Source organism: Neodiprion fabricii, chromosome 7 (assembly GCF_021155785.1).
Source record: "Neodiprion fabricii isolate iyNeoFabr1 chromosome 7, iyNeoFabr1.1, whole genome shotgun sequence".
In the NCBI taxonomy this organism is placed as follows: Eukaryota; Metazoa; Arthropoda; class Insecta; order Hymenoptera; family Diprionidae; genus Neodiprion; species Neodiprion fabricii.
The window spans coordinates 21,069,071-21,084,826 of NC_060245.1; positions in this window are offsets into that span (position 1 = coordinate 21,069,071).

The window sequence follows — 15,756 nt, forward strand, 5'->3', positions numbered from 1 at the left end:
AGAACCTGTGTTTTCGACATTTTTCGGCAGGTGTTTTTTCCTTCGTAGCTCCTCTCCTGTTGATCCCACGCTGTTTTCGCTGCGTTTTCTGAGATCCGGGGGGTCCAATTAGTCGTTGAAGGGTCTTTTGAATCGAATCTGAGACCTAAAAATTTTCGGCCAAAAAAAAAAGCAAGGCTAACCCCTTTGCATTTTTGGCGAAAATTTTCGCAATTTTGAAAAGTGCTGAAATAAATTCTTCCATGCACCATTCCGACGTAATTTTGCGAGAGAAATCGATTGGGCGCAGTCCCAATACGCTGCGATCAACGCATCAAAAGTTACAGCCGAAAAACGAGAACCTGTGTTTTCGACATTTTTCAGCAGGTGGTTTTTTCTTCGTAACTTCTCTCCTGTTGATCCCACGCTGTTTTCGCTGCGTTTTCTGAGATCCGGGGGGTCCAATTAGTCGGTGAAGGGTCTTTTGAATCGAATCTGAGACCTAAAAATTTTCGGCCAAAAAAAAAAGCAAGGCTAACCCCTTTGCATTTTTGGCGAAAATTTTCGCGATTTTGAAAAGTGCTGGAATGAAATAATTGTGGCAGTATTCCGACGTAATTTTGCGAGAGAAATCGACTGAGCGCAGTCCCAATAGGCTGCGATCAATGGGTCAAAAGTTACAGCCAAAAAACGAGAACCTGTGTTTTCGACATTTTTCGGCAGGTGTTTTTTCCTTCGTAGCTCCTCTCCTGTTGATCCCACGCTGTTTTCGCTGCGTTTTCTGAGATCCCAGGGGTCCAATTAGTCGGAATAGGGTCATACTAAACGATTCTGAGACCCAAAATTTTTGGTCGAAAAATGAAGAAAAAGTAAGGCTAACCCCTTTGCATTTTTGGCGAAAATTTTCACGATTCTGGAAAGTGCTGGAATAAATTCTTTCATGCACCATTCCGACGTAATTTTGCGAGAGAAATCGATTGGGCGCAGTCCCAATACGCTGCGATGAACGCATCAAAAGTTACAGCCAAAAAACGAGAACCTGTGTTTTCGACATTTTTCAGCAGGTGCTTTTTCCTTCGTAACTTCTCTCCTGTTGATCCCACGCTGTTTTCGCAGCGTTTTCTGAGTTCCTGGGTGTCTGATTGATCAAAAAACGGTCATTTAAATCAAATCTGAAACCTAAAATTTTTCGGCCAAAAAAAAAGCAAGGCTAACCCCTTTGCATTTTTGGCGAAAATTTTCGCAATTTTGAAAAGTGCTGGAATAAATTCTTTCATGCACCATTCCGACGTAATTTTGCGAAAGAAATCGAATGGGCGCAGTCACAATACGCTGCGATGAACGCATCAAAAGTTAAAGCCGAAAAACGAGAACCTGTGTTTACGACATTTTTCAGCAGGTGCTTTTTCCTTCGTAACTTCTCTCCTGTTGATCCCACGCTGTTTTCGCTGCGTTTTCTGAGTTCCTGGGTGTCCGATTGATCAGAAAACGGTCATTTAAATCAGAACTGAAACCTAAAATTTTTCGGCCAAAAAAAAAGCAAGGCTAACCCCTTTGCATTTTTGGCGAAAATTTTCGCAATTTTGAAAAGTGCTGGAATAAATTCTTTCATGCACCATTCCGACGTAATTTTGCGAAAGAAATCGAATGGGCGCAGTCACAATACGCTGCGATGAACGCATCAAAAGTTAAAGCCGAAAAACGAGAACCTGTGTTTACGACATTTTTCAGCAGGTGCTTTTTCCTTCGTAACTTCTCTCCTGTTGATCCCACGCTGTTTTCGCTGCGTTTTCTGAGTTCCTGGGTGTCCGATTGATCAGAAAACGGTCATTTAAATCAGAACTGAAACCTAAAATTTTTCGGCCAAAAAAAAAGCAAGGCTAACCCCTTTGCATTTTTGGCGAAAATTTTCGCAATTTTGAAAAGCGCTGGAATAAATTCTTTCATGCACCATTCCGACGTAATTTTGCGAGAGAAATCGATTGGGCGCAGTCCCAATACGCTGCGATGAACGCATCAAAAGTTACAGCCAAAAAACGAGAACCTGTGTTTTCGACATTTTTCAGCAGGTGCTTTTTCCTTCGTAACTTCTCTCCTGTTGATCCCACGCTGTTTTCGCAGCGTTTTCTGAGTTCCTGGGTGTCTGATTGATCAAAAAACGGTCATTTAAATCAAATCTGAAACCTAAAATTTTTCGGCCAAAAAAAAAGCAAGGCTAACCCCTTTGCATTTTTGGCGAAAATTTTCGCAATTTTGAAAAGTGCTGGAATAAATTCTTTCATGCACCATTCCGACGTAATTTTGCGAAAGAAATCGATTGGGCGCAGTCCCAATACGCTGCGATGAACGCATCAAAAGTTAAAGCCGAAAAACGAGAACCTGTGTTTACGACATTTTTCAGCAGGTGCTTTTTCCTTCGTAACTTCTCTCCTGTTGATCCCACGCTGTTTTCGCTGCGTTTTCTGAGTTCCTGGGTGTCCGATTGATCAGAAAACGGTCATTTGAATCAAATCTGAAACCTAAAATTTTTCGGCCAAAAAAAAAGCAAGGCTAACCCCTTTGCATTTTTGGCGAAAATTTTCGCAATTTTGAAAAGTGCTGAAATAAATTCTTCCATGCACCATTCCGACGTAATTTTGCGAGAGAAATCGATTGGGCGCAGTCCCAATACGCTGCGATCAACGCATCAAAAGTTACAGCCGAAAAACGAGAACCTGTGTTTTCGACATTTTTCAGCAGGTGGTTTTTTCTTCGTAACTTCTCTCCTGTTGATCCCACGCTGTTTTCGCTGCGTTTTCTGAGATCCGGGGGGTCCAATTAGTCGGTGAAGGGTCTTTTGAATCGAATCTGAGACCTAAAAATTTTCGGCCAAAAAAAAAAGCAAGGCTAACCCCTTTGCATTTTTGGCGAAAATTTTCGCGATTTTGAAAAGTGCTGGAATGAAATAATTGTGGCAGTATTCCGACGTAATTTTGCGAGAGAAATCGACTGAGCGCAGTCCCAATAGGCTGCGATCAATGGGTCAAAAGTTACAGCCAAAAAACGAGAACCTGTGTTTTCGACATTTTTCGGCAGGTGTTTTTTCCTTCGTAGCTCCTCTCCTGTTGATCCCACGCTGTTTTCGCTGCGTTTTCTGAGATCCCAGGGGTCCAATTAGTCGGAATAGGGTCATACTAAACGATTCTGAGACCCAAAATTTTTGGTCGAAAAATGAAGAAAAAGTAAGGCTAACCCCTTTGCATTTTTGGCGAAAATTTTCACGATTCTGGAAAGTGCTGGAATAAATTCTTTCATGCACCATTCCGACGTAATTTTGCGAGAGAAATCGATTGGGCGCAGTCCCAATACGCTGCGATGAACGCATCAAAAGTTACAGCCAAAAAACGAGAACCTGTGTTTTCGACATTTTTCAGCAGGTGCTTTTTCCTTCGTAACTTCTCTCCTGTTGATCCCACGCTGTTTTCGCAGCGTTTTCTGAGTTCCTGGGTGTCCGATTGATCAGAAAACGGTCATTTGAATCAAATCTGAAACCTCAAATTTTTCGGCCAAAAAAAAAGCAAGGCTAACCCCTTTGCATTTTTGGCGAAAATTTTCGCAATTCTGAAAAGTGCTGAAATAAATTCTTTCATGCACCATTCCGACGTAATTTTGCGAGAGAAATCGATTGGGCGCAGTCCCAATACGCTGCGATCAACGCATCAAAAGTTACAGCCGAAAAACGAGAACCTGTGTTTTCGACATTTTTCAGCAGGTGGTTTTTTCTTCGTAACTTCTCTCCTGTTGATCCCACGCTGTTTTCGCTGCGTTTTCTGAGATCCGGGGGGTCCAATTAGTCGGTGAAGGGTCTTTTGAATCGAATCTGAGACCTAAAAATTTTCGGCCAAAAAAAAAAGCAAGACCCTTTGCATTTTTGGCGAAAATTTTCGCGATTTTGAAAAGTGCTGGAATGAAATAATTGTGGCAGTATTCCGACGTAATTTTGCGAGAGAAATCGACTGAGCGCAGTTCCAATAGGCTGCGATCAATGGGTCAAAAGTTACAGCCAAAAAACGAGAACCTGTGTTTTCGACATTTTTCGGCAGGTGTTTTTTCCTTCGTAGCTCCTCTCCTGTTGATCCCACGCTGTTTTCGCTGCGTTTTCTGAGATCCGGGGGGTCCAATTAGTCGTTGAAGGGTCTTTTGAATCGAATCTGAGACCTAAAAATTTTCGGCCAAAAAAAAAAGCAAGGCTAACCCCTTTGCATTTTTGGCGAAAATTTTCGCGATTTTGAAAAGTGCTGGAATGAAATAATTGTGGCAGTATTCCGACGTAATTTTGCGAGAGAAATCGACTGAGCGCAGTCCCAATAGGCTGCGATCAATGGGTCAAAAGTTACAGCCAAAAAACGAGAACCTGTGTTTTCGACATTTTTCGGCAGGTGTTTTTTCCTTCGTAGCTCCTCTCCTGTTGATCCCACGCTGTTTTCGCTGCGTTTTCTGAGATCCCAGGGGTCCAATTAGTCGGAATAGGGTCATACTAAACGATTCTGAGACCCAAAATTTTTGGTCGAAAAATGAAGAAAAAGTAAGGCTAACCCCTTTGCATTTTTGGCGAAAATTTTCACGATTCTGGAAAGTGCTGGAATAAATTCTTTCATGCACCATTCCGACGTAATTTTGCGAGAGAAATCGATTGGGCGCAGTCCCAATACGCTGCGATGAACGCATCAAAAGTTACAGCCAAAAAACGAGAACCTGTGTTTTCGACATTTTTCAGCAGGTGCTTTTTCCTTCGTAACTTCTCTCCTGTTGATCCCACGCTGTTTTCGCAGCGTTTTCTGAGTTCCTGGGTGTCTGATTGATCAAAAAACGGTCATTTAAATCAAATCTGAAACCTAAAATTTTTCGGCCAAAAAAAAAGCAAGGCTAACCCCTTTGCATTTTTGGCGAAAATTTTCGCAATTTTGAAAAGTGCTGGAATAAATTCTTTCATGCACCATTCCGACGTAATTTTGCGAAAGAAATCGAATGGGCGCAGTCACAATACGCTGCGATGAACGCATCAAAAGTTAAAGCCGAAAAACGAGAACCTGTGTTTACGACATTTTTCAGCAGGTGCTTTTTCCTTCGTAACTTCTCTCCTGTTGATCCCACGCTGTTTTCGCTGCGTTTTCTGAGTTCCTGGGTGTCCGATTGATCAGAAAACGGTCATTTAAATCAGAACTGAAACCTAAAATTTTTCGGCCAAAAAAAAAGCAAGGCTAACCCCTTTGCATTTTTGGCGAAAATTTTCGCAATTTTGAAAAGCGCTGGAATAAATTCTTTCATGCACCATTCCGACGTAATTTTGCGAGAGAAATCGATTGGGCGCAGTCCCAATACGCTGCGATGAACGCATCAAAAGTTACAGCCAAAAAACGAGAACCTGTGTTTTCGACATTTTTCAGCAGGTGCTTTTTCCTTCGTAACTTCTCTCCTGTTGATCCCACGCTGTTTTCGCAGCGTTTTCTGAGTTCCTGGGTGTCTGATTGATCAAAAAACGGTCATTTAAATCAAATCTGAAACCTAAAATTTTTCGGCCAAAAAAAAAGCAAGGCTAACCCCTTTGCATTTTTGGCGAAAATTTTCGCAATTTTGAAAAGTGCTGGAATAAATTCTTTCATGCACCATTCCGACGTAATTTTGCGAAAGAAATCGATTGGGCGCAGTCCCAATACGCTGCGATGAACGCATCAAAAGTTAAAGCCGAAAAACGAGAACCTGTGTTTACGACATTTTTCAGCAGGTGCTTTTTCCTTCGTAACTTCTCTCCTGTTGATCCCACGCTGTTTTCGCTGCGTTTTCTGAGTTCCTGGGTGTCCGATTGATCAGAAAACGGTCATTTGAATCAAATCTGAAACCTAAAATTTTTCGGCCAAAAAAAAAGCAAGGCTAACCCCTTTGCATTTTTGGCGAAAATTTTCGCAATTTTGAAAAGTGCTGAAATAAATTCTTCCATGCACCATTCCGACGTAATTTTGCGAGAGAAATCGATTGGGCGCAGTCCCAATACGCTGCGATCAACGCATCAAAAGTTACAGCCGAAAAACGAGAACCTGTGTTTTCGACATTTTTCAGCAGGTGGTTTTTTCTTCGTAACTTCTCTCCTGTTGATCCCACGCTGTTTTCGCTGCGTTTTCTGAGATCCGGGGGGTCCAATTAGTCGGTGAAGGGTCTTTTGAATCGAATCTGAGACCTAAAAATTTTCGGCCAAAAAAAAAAGCAAGGCTAACCCCTTTGCATTTTTGGCGAAAATTTTCGCGATTTTGAAAAGTGCTGGAATGAAATAATTGTGGCAGTATTCCGACGTAATTTTGCGAGAGAAATCGACTGAGCGCAGTCCCAATAGGCTGCGATCAATGGGTCAAAAGTTACAGCCAAAAAACGAGAACCTGTGTTTTCGACATTTTTCGGCAGGTGTTTTTTCCTTCGTAGCTCCTCTCCTGTTGATCCCACGCTGTTTTCATTGCGTTTTCTGAGATCCCAGGGGTCCAATTAGTCGGAATAGGGTCATGCTAAACGATTCTGAGACCCAAAATTTTTGGTCGAAAAATGAAGAAAAAGTGAGGCTAACCCCTTTGCATTTTTGGCGAAAATTTTCGCGATTCTGGAAAGTGCTGGAATAAATTCTTTCATGCACCATTCCGACGTAATTTTGCGAGAGAAATCGATTGGGCGCAGTCCCAATACGCTGCGATGAACGCATCAAAAGTTACAGCCAAAAAACGAGAACCTGTGTTTTCGACATTTTTCAGCAGGTGCTTTTTCCTTCGTAACTTCTCTCCTGTTGATCCCACGCTGTTTTCGCAGCGTTTTCTGAGTTCCTGGGTGTCCGATTGATCAGAAAACGGTCATTTGAATCAAATCTGAAACCTCAAATTTTTCGGCCAAAAAAAAAGCAAGGCTAACCCCTTTGCATTTTTGGCGAAAATTTTCGCAATTCTGAAAAGTGCTGAAATAAATTCTTTCATGCACCATTCCGACGTAATTTTGCGAGAGAAATCGATTGGGCGCAGTCCCAATACGCTGCGATCAACGCATCAAAAGTTACAGCCGAAAAACGAGAACCTGTGTTTTCGACATTTTTCAGCAGGTGGTTTTTTCTTCGTAACTTCTCTCCTGTTGATCCCACGCTGTTTTCGCTGCGTTTTCTGAGATCCGGGGGGTCCAATTAGTCGGTGAAGGGTCTTTTGAATCGAATCTGAGACCTAAAAATTTTCGGCCAAAAAAAAAAGCAAGACCCTTTGCATTTTTGGCGAAAATTTTCGCGATTTTGAAAAGTGCTGGAATAAATTCTTTCATGCACCATTCCGACGTAATTTTGCGAAAGAAATCGATTGGGCGCAGTCCCAATACGCTGCGATGAACGCATCAAAAGTTAAAGCCGAAAAACGAGAACCTGTGTTTACGACATTTTTCAGCAGGTGCTTTTTCCTTCGTAACTTCTCTCCTGTTGATCCCACGCTGTTTTCGCAGCGTTTTCTGAGTTCCTGGGTGTCTGATTGATCAAAGAACGGTCATTTAAATCAAATCTGAAACCTAAAATTTTTCGGCCAAAAAAAAAGCAAGGCTAACCCCTTTGCATTTTTGGCGAAAATTTTCGCAATTTTGAAAAGTGCTGGAATAAATTCTTTCATGCACCATTCCGACGTAATTTTGCGAAAGAAATCGATTGGGCGCAGTCCCAATACGCTGCGATGAACGCATCAAAAGTTAAAGCCGAAAAACGAGAACCTGTGTTTACGACATTTTTCAGCAGGTGCTTTTTCCTTCGTAACTTCTCTCCTGTTGATCCCACGCTGTTTTCGCTGCGTTTTCTGAGTTCCTGGGTGTCCGATTGATCAGAAAACGGTCATTTGAATCAAATCTGAAACCTAAAATTTTTCGGCCAAAAAAAAAGCAAGGCTAACCCCTTTGCATTTTTGGCGAAAATTTTCGCAATTTTGAAAAGTGCTGAAATAAATTCTTTCATGCACCATTCCGACGTAATTTTGCGAGAGAAATCGATTGGGCGCAGTCCCAATACGCTGCGATCAACGCATCAAAAGTTACAGCGGAAAAACGAGAACCTGTGTTTTCGACATTTTTCAGCAGGTGGTTTTTCCTTCGTAACTTCTCTCCTGTTGATCCCACGCTGTTTTCGCTGCGTTTTCTGAGATCCGGGGGGTCCAATTAGTCGGTGAAGGGTCTTTTGAATCGAATCTGAGACCTAAAAATTTTCGGCCAAAAAATAAAGCAAGGCTAACCCCTTTGCATTTTTGGCGAAAATTTTCGCGATTTTGAAAAGTGCTGGAATGAAATAATTGTGGCAGTATTCCGACGTGATTTTGCGAGAGAAATCGACTGAGCGCAGTCCCAATAGGCTGCGATCAATGGGTCAAAAGTTACAGCCAAAAAACGAGAACCTGTGTTTTCGACATTTTTCGGCAGGTGTTTTTTCCTTCGTAGCTCCTCTCCTGTTGATCCCACGCTGTTTTCGCTGCGTTTTCTGAGATCCCAGGGGTCCAATTAGTCGGAATAGGGTCATACTAAACGATTCTGAGACCCAAAATTTTTGGTCGAAAAATGAAGAAAAAGTAAGGCTAACCCCTTTGCATTTTTGGCGAAAATTTTCGCGATTCTGGAAAGTGCTGGAATAAATTCTTTCATGCACCATTCCGACGTAATTTTGCGAGAGAAATCGATCGGGCGCAGTCCCAATACGCTGCGATGAACGCATCAAAAGTTACAGCCAAAAAACGAGAACCTGTGTTTTCGACATTTTTCAGCAGGTGCTTTTTCCTTCGTAACTTCTCTCCTGTTGATCCCACGCTGTTTTCGCAGCGTTTTCTGAGTTCCTGGGTGTCCGATTGATCAGGAAACGGTCATTTGAATCAAATCTGAAACCTAAAATTTTTCGGCCAAAAAAAAAGCAAGGCTAACCCCTTTGCATTTTTGGCGAAAATTTTCGCAATTCTGAAAAGTGCTGAAATAAATTCTTTCATGCACCATTCCGACGTAATTTTGCGAGAGAAATCGATTGGGCGCAGTCCCAATACGCTGCGATCAACGCATCAAAAGTTACAGCGGAAAAACGAGAACCTGTGTTTTCGACATTTTTCAGCAGGTGGTTTTTCCTTCGTAACTTCTCTCCTGTTGATCCCACGCTGTTTTCGCTGCGTTTTCTGAGATCCGGGGGGTCCAATTAGTCGGTGAAGGGTCTTTTGAATCGAATCTGAAACCTAAAAATTTTCGGCCAAAAAAAAAAGCAAGGCTAACCCCTTTGCATTTTTGGCGAAAATTTTCGCGATTTTGAAAAGTGCTGGAATGAAATAATTGTGGCAGTATTCCGACGTAATTTTGCGAGAGAAATCGACTGAGCGCAGTCCCAATAGGCTGCGATCAATGGGTCAAAAGTTACAGCCAAAAAACGAGAACCTGTGTTTTCGACATTTTTCGGCAGGTGTTTTTTCCTTCGTAGCTCCTCTCCTGTTGATCCCACGCTGTTTTCGCTGCGTTTTCTGAGATCCCAGGGGTCCAATTAGTCGGAATAGGGTCATACTAAACGATTCTGAGACCCAAAATTTTTGGTCGAAAAATGAAGAAAAAGTAAGGCTAACCCCTTTGCATTTTTGGCGAAAATTTTCGCGATTCTGGAAAGTGCTGGAATAAATTCTTTCATGCACCATTCCGACGTAATTTTGCGAGAGAAATCGATTGGGCGCAGTCCCAATACGCTGCGATGAACGCATCAAAAGTTACAGCCAAAAAACGAGAACCTGTGTTTTCGACATTTTTCAGCAGGTGCTTTTTCCTTCGTAACTTCTCTCCTGTTGATCCCACGCTGTTTTCGCAGCGTTTTCTGAGTTCCTGGGTGTCTGATTGATCAAAAAACGGTCATTTAAATCAAATCTGAAACCTAAAATTTTTCGGCCAAAAAAAAAGCAAGGCTAACCCCTTTGCATTTTTGGCGAAAATTTTCGCAATTTTGAAAAGTGCTGGAATAAATTCTTTCATGCACCATTACGACGTAATTTTGCGAAAGAAATCGATTGGGCGCAGTCCCAATACGCTGCGATGAACGCATCAAAAGTTAAAGCCGAAAAACGAGAACCTGTGTTTACGACATTTTTCAGCAGGTGCTTTTTCCTTCGTAACTTCTCTCCTGTTGATCCCACGCTGTTTTCGCTGCGTTTTCTGAGTTCCTGGGTGTCCGATTGATCAGAAAACGGTCATTTGAATCAAATCTGAAACCTAAAATTTTTCGGCCAAAAAAAAAGCAAGGCTAACCCCTTTGCATTTTTGGCGAAAATTTTCGCAATTTTGAAAAGTGCTGAAATAAATTCTTTCATGCACCATTCCGACGTAATTTTGCGAGAGAAATCGATTGGGCGCAGTCCCAATACGCTGCGATCAACGCATCAAAAGTTACAGCGGAAAAACGAGAACCTGTGTTTTCGACATTTTTCAGCAGGTGGTTTTTCCTTCGTAACTTCTCTCCTGTTGATCCCACGCTGTTTTCGCTGCGTTTTCTGAGATCCGGGGGGTCCAATTAGTCGGTGAAGGGTCTTTTGAATCGAATCTGAGACCTAAAAATTTTCGGCCAAAAAAAAAAGCAAAGCTAACCCCTTTGCATTTTTGGCGAAAATTTTCGCGATTTTGAAAAGTGCTGGAATGAAATAATTGTGGCAGTATTCCGACGTAATTTTGCGAGAGAAATCGACTGAGCGCAGTCCCAATAGGCTGCGATCAATGGGTCAAAAGTTACAGCCAAAAAACGAGAACCTGTGTTTTCGACATTTTTCGGCAGGTGTTTTTTCCTTCGTAGCTCCTCTCCTGTTGATCCCACGCTGTTTTCGCTGCGTTTTCTGAGATCCCAGGGGTCCAATTAGTCGGAATAGGGTCATACTAAACGATTCTGAGACCCAAAATTTTTGGTCGAAACATGAAGAAAAAGTAAGGCTAACCCCTTTGCATTTTTGGCGAAAATTTTCGCGATTCTGGAAAGTGCTGGAATAAATTCTTTCATGCACCATTCCGACGTAATTTTGCGAGAGAAATCGATTGGGCGCAGTCCCAATACGCTGCGATGAACGCATCAAAAGTTACAGCCAAAAAACGAGAACCTGTGTTTTCGACATTTTTCAGCAGGTGCTTTTTCCTTCGTAACTTCTCTCCTGTTGATCCCACGCTGTTTTCGCAGCGTTTTCTGAGTTCCTGGGTGTCTGATTGATCAAAAAACGGTCATTTAAATCAAATCTGAAACCTAAAATTTTTCGGCCAAAAAAAAAGCAAGGCTAACCCCTTTGCATTTTTGGCGAAAATTTTCGCGATTTTGAAAAGTGCTGGAATGAAATAATTGTGGCAGTATTCCGACGTAATTTTGCGAGAGAAATCGACTGAGCGCAGTCCCAATAGGCTGCGATCAATGGGTCAAAAGTTACAGCCAAAAAACGAGAACCTGTGTTTTCGACATTTTTCGGCAGGTGTTTTTTCCTTCGTAGCTCCTCTTCTGTTGATCCCACGCTGTTTTCGCTGCGTTTTCTGAGATCCCAGGGGTCCAATTAGTCGGAATAGGGTCATACTAAACGATTCTGAGACCCAAAATTTTTGGTCGAAAAATGAAGAAAAAGTAAGGCTAACCCCTTTGCATTTTTGGCGAAAATTTTCGCGATTCTGGAAAGTGCTGGAATAAATTCTTTCATGCACCATTCCGACGTAATTTTGCGAGAGAAATCGATTGGGCGCAGTCCCAATACGCTGCGATGAACGCATCAAAAGTTACAGCCAAAAAACGAGAACCTGTGTTTTCGACATTTTTCAGCAGGTGCTTTTTCCTTCGTAACTTCTCTCCTGTTGATCCCACGCTGTTTTTGCAGCGTTTTCTGAGTTCCTGGGTGTCTGATTGATCAAAAAACGGTCATTCAAATCAAATCTGAAACCTAAAATTTTTCGGCCAAAAAAAAAGCAAGGCTAACCCCTTTGCATTTTTGGCGAAAATTTTCGCAATTTTGAAAAGTGCTGGAATAAATTCTTTCATGCACCATTCCGACGTAATTTTGCGAAAGAAATCGATTGGGCGCAGTCCCAATACGCTGCGATGAACGCATCAAAAGTTAAAGCCGAAAAACGAGAACCTGTGTTTACGACATTTTTCAGCAGGTGCTTTTTCCTTCGTAACTTCTCTCCTGTTGATCCCACGCTGTTTTCGCTGCGTTTTCTGAGTTCCTGGGTGTCCGATTGATCAGAAAACGGTCATTTAAATCAAATCTGAAACCTAAAATTTTTCGGCCAAAAAAAAAGCAAGGCTAACCCCTTTGCATTTTTGGCGAAAATTTTCGCAATTTTGAAAAGTGCTGGAATAAATTCTTTCATGCACCATTCCGACGTAATTTTGCGGAAGAAATCGATTGGGCGCAGTCCCAATACGCTGCGATGAACGCATCAAAAGTTAAAGCCGAAAAACGAGAACCTGTGTTTACGACATTTTTCAGCAGGTGCTTTTTCCTTCGTAACTTCTCTCCTGTTGATCCCACGCTGTTTTCGCTGCGTTTTCTGAGTTCCTGGGTGTCCGATTGATCAGAAAACGGTCATTTGAATCAAATCTGAAACCTCAAATTTTTCGGCCAAAAAAAAAGCAAGGCTAACCCCTTTGCATTTTTGGCGAAAATTTTCGCAATTTTGAAAAGTGCTGGAATAAATTCTTTCATGCACCATTCCGACGTAATTTTGCGAAAGAAATCGATTGGGCGCAGTCCCAATACGCTGCGATGAACGCATCAAAAGTTAAAGCCGAAAAACGAGAACCTGTGTTTACGACATTTTTCAGCAGGTGCTTTTTCCTTCGTAACTTCTCTCCTGTTGATCCCACGCTGTTTTCGCTGCGTTTTCTGAGTTCCTGGGTGTCCGATTGATCAGAAAACGGTCATTTGAATCAAATCTGAAACCTAAAATTTTTCGGCCAAAAAAAAAGCAAGGCTAACCCCTTTGCATTTTTGGCGAAAATTTTCGCAATTTTGAAAAGTGCTGAAATAAATTCTTTCATGCACCATTCCGACGTAATTTTGCGAGAGAAATCGATTGGGCGCAGTCCCAATACGCTGCGATGAACGCATCAAAAGTTACAGCCGAAAAACGAGAACCTGTGTTTTCGACATTTTTCAGCAGGTGGTTTTTCCTTCGTAACTTCTCTCCTGTTGATCCCACGCTGTTTTCGCTGCGTTTTCTGAGATCCGGGGGGTCCAATTAGTCGGTGAAGGGTCTTTTGAATCGAATCTGAGACCTAAAAATTTTCGGCCAAAAAAAAAAGCAAGGCTAACCCCTTTGCATTTTTGGCGAAAATTTTCGCGATTTTGAAAAGTGCTGGAATAAATTCTTTCATGCACCATTCCGACGTAATTTTGCGAGAGAAATCGATTGGGCGCAGTCTCAATACGCTGCGATGAACGCATCAAAAGTTACAGCCGAAAAACGAGAACCTGTGTTTTCGACATTTTTCAGCAGGTGGTTTTTCCTTCGTAACTTCTCTCCTGTTGATCCCACGCTGTTTTCGCTGCGTTTTCTGAGTTCCTGGGTGTCCGATTGATCAGAAAACGGTCATTTAAATCAAATCTGAAACCTAAAATTTTTCGGCCAAAAAAAAAGCAAGGCTAACCCCTTTGAATTTTTGGCGAAAATTTTCGCGATTTTGAAAAGTGCTGGAATAAATTCTTTCATGCACCATTCCGACGTAATTTTGCGAGAGAAATCGATTGGGCGCAGTCTCAATACGCTGCGATGAACGCATCAAAAGTTAAAGCCGAAAAACGAGAACCTGTGTTTACGACATTTTTCAGCAGGTGCTTTTTCCTTCGTAACTTCTCTCCTGTTGATCCCACGCTGTTTTCGCTGCGTTTTCTGAGTTCCTGGGTGTCCGATTGATCAGAAAACGGTCATTTAAATCAAATCTGAAACCTAAAATTTTTCGGCCAAAAAAAAAGCAAGGCTAACCCCTTTGCATTTTTGGCGAAAATTTTCGCGATTTTGAAAAGTGCTGGAATAAATTCTTTCATGCACCATTCCGACGTAATTTTGCGGAAGAAATCGATTGGGCGCAGTCCCAATACGCTGCGATGAACGCATCAAAAGTTAAAGCCGAAAAACGAGAACCTGTGTTTACGACATTTTTCAGCAGGTGCTTTTTCCTTCGTAACTTCTCTCCTGTTGATCCCACGCTGTTTTCGCTGCGTTTTCTGAGTTCCTGGGTGTCCGATTGATCAGAAAACGGTCATTTGAATCAAATCTGAAACCTCAAATTTTTCGGCCAAAAAAAAAGCAAGGCTAACCCCTTTGCATTTTTGGCGAAAATTTTCGCAATTTTGAAAAGTGCTGGAATAAATTCTTTCATGCACCATTCCGACGTAATTTTGCGAAAGAAATCGATTGGGCGCAGTCCCAATACGCTGCGATGAACGCATCAAAAGTTAAAGCCGAAAAACGAGAACCTGTGTTTACGACATTTTTCAGCAGGTGCTTTTTCCTTCGTAACTTCTCTCCTGTTGATCCCACGCTGTTTTCGCTGCGTTTTCTGAGTTCCTGGGTGTCCGATTGATCAGAAAACGGTCATTTGAATCAAATCTGAAACCTAAAATTTTTCGGCCAAAAAAAAAGCAAGGCTAACCCCTTTGCATTTTTGGCGAAAATTTTCGCAATTTTGAAAAGTGCTGAAATAAATTCTTTCATGCACCATTCCGACGTAATTTTGCGAGAGAAATCGATTGGGCGCAGTCCCAATACGCTGCGATGAACGCATCAAAAGTTACAGCCGAAAAACGAGAACCTGTGTTTTCGACATTTTTCAGCAGGTGGTTTTTCCTTCGTAACTTCTCTCCTGTTGATCCCACGCTGTTTTCGCTGCGTTTTCTGAGATCCGGGGGGTCCAATTAGTCGGTGAAGGGTCTTTTGAATCGAATCTGAGACCTAAAAATTTTCGGCCAAAAAAAAAAGCAAGGCTAACCCCTTTGCATTTTTGGCGAAAATTTTCGCGATTTTGAAAAGTGCTGGAATGAAATAATTGTGGCAGTATTCCGACGTGATTTTGCGAGAGAAATCGACTGAGCGCAGTCCCAATAGGCTGCGATCAATGGGTCAAAAGTTACAGCCAAAAAACGAGAACCTGTGTTTTCGACATTTTTCGGCAGGTGTTTTTTCCTTCGTAGCTCCTCTCCTGTTGATCCCACGCTGTTTTCGCTGCGTTTTCTGAGATCCCAGGGGTCCAATTAGTCGGAATAGGGTCATACTAAACGATTCTGAGACCCAAAATTTTTGGTCGAAAAATGAAGAAAAAGTAAGGCTAACCCCTTTGCATTTTTGGCGAAAATTTTCGCGATTCTGGAAAGTGCTGGAATAAATTCTTTCATGCACCATTCCGACGTAATTTTGCGAGAGAAATCGATTGGGCGCAGTCTCAATACGCTGCGATGAACGCATCAAAAGTTACAGCCGAAAAACGAGAACCTGTGTTTTCGACATTTTTCAGCAGGTGGTTTTTCCTTCGTAACTTCTCTCCTGTTGATCCCACGCTGTTTTCGCTGCGTTTTCTGAGTTCCTGGGTGTCCGATTGATCAGAAAACGGTCATTTAAATCAAATCTGAAACCTAAAATTTTTCGGCCAAAAAAAAAGCAAGGCTAACCCCTTTGAATTTTTGGCGAAAATTTTCGCGATTTTGAAAAGTGCTGGAATAAATTCTTTCATGCACCATTCCGACGTAATTTTGCGAGAGAAATCGATTGGGCGCAGTC